Source organism: Austrofundulus limnaeus, unplaced genomic scaffold (assembly GCF_001266775.1).
Source record: "Austrofundulus limnaeus strain Quisiro unplaced genomic scaffold, Austrofundulus_limnaeus-1.0 Scaffold31, whole genome shotgun sequence".
NCBI lineage: Eukaryota > Metazoa > Chordata > Actinopteri > Cyprinodontiformes > Rivulidae > Austrofundulus > Austrofundulus limnaeus.
In genome coordinates, this window is record NW_013952433.1 from 275,789 (window position 1) to 277,445 (window position 1,657).

Consider the following 1,657-nt stretch of genomic DNA (forward strand, 5'->3'; position numbering starts at 1 on the left):
TTTATGGAGGCTTTTCTTCAGCAGGGACAGAGAAGCTGCTCAGGGCTGATGGGAAAATGGATGGAGCTGAACACAGCAAGAAAACCTGTTAGAAGCTGCAAAATACTTTGGACTGAGCTGAGGTTCATCCAGCCAGAGCCATGGAATGAGTTAGATCAAAACATATTAAAGTGTTCGAACCGGCCAGACCGAAATCCAAGTAAGAATCTTTCCAGTCTGTAGATGTTCAAAGCTGGTAGAAACACCAAAAAGAAAGTTGGTTCTGCAAAGTTTTTACTCTGTGGGATTTAGTGCTCTTTAAAGCAGCCCACAATTAAACTTTACTTTGGTTTATCACATAAAATTCCATTAAAATGTTTTGTGTTRTGCAGTTGTAACAAAACAAAATATGTAAAAAGCCCTGCAGGTTATCAGCTTTGTGTGAAAGGTCTTAGGTTGTGAACTTTGTGTAAATCAAACCTGAAGCTGGCTGATCATCTGAATGTTTGTGTTCCATATTTGAAYTGATGGACTAATCCCAGAAAGCAAACTGGTGTTTTATCCCGTCCTGTCATTTACCCTCTGCTGAGAGGACCATCCGTCTTGGCTTTTCGTGTTTTGTTTACGCTGGCAGTCCTGCATTTAGTCCTGCTGCCGGTGACAGCCATTAAAATTAGTTCACGCAGTGCCATAATGGTGAGCAGCTGTCACTGCACAGACTCCGGGGCTAAAGTGCAGCATTACTGGAATGTGTTGCACTCAGACGGGAAACAGAGGGAGTGGGTAATATCAGCACCGTCATTACTGTCTCATTGCCATACTGTGATTCTCCTGTCAGCCTGTTTGGGTAGAACCTGTTCACATTTTTCACCTCTGAGAGAAAGAGAAAAGAAAAAAAAGAAGAAGAAAAGGTCAGCCATATTTTAGCCTCTCTGTGTAAGTTTTCACGTGAYCAGTGAATGATTTACTTCATGAAACCAACCTTGGACACATTTATTTATTTCTTTTTAAATAAACCACAGTCAAAGGTCACACCGTTAGCCTTTTCGCATTCGAGAGCGAGAAAACATCCAGAGGGTCGACAAACACTTGTGTTTCTAAAGACACGCTTACATTTGTGTTTAAAAGAACATTTATTTTCTGAAACCTTAAAATACTGAGTTTATTACAGTTGCAGGAAAAGTTTTGATTTGATCTCATTTCTCTTCAGTTTCCCATAAAGACTCACGAATATCAAACATTTATTATCATTTTTTTTCTTTGTTTTGAAAGTTCAACTCACTGTTTTTCAAAAGCTTACGAGGAGGAGGGTGTTTGCCCTCTCCTCAAGTGTCACTTTTAAAAATAAACCTGCCCCCCTGATGACTGGCATGTGACTTCCTGTGTCTGAGTGTGAGTTTGTGGTCACATGACGAACTGACATCATAACACAAAAGGAGCACATGAAAACCCCACAGAGGTCTGCCCCGAATCACACACCACTCGGTCTGATCTTATTTGCTGAAATTWATCTTTTGCTCACTTTAAATAGACTGAAATGTTTCTAAAGTCATGTCTTGCTGAGTTAAATCTGATAAATGGTATTGTGTAAAAGTTTTAAATCAACTTGAGTGGAGCCAGACTTTTGTGTGTGTGTGTTTTTTTTTTTATTTTTTATTTTTTTGCTTCTGTGCAAGGC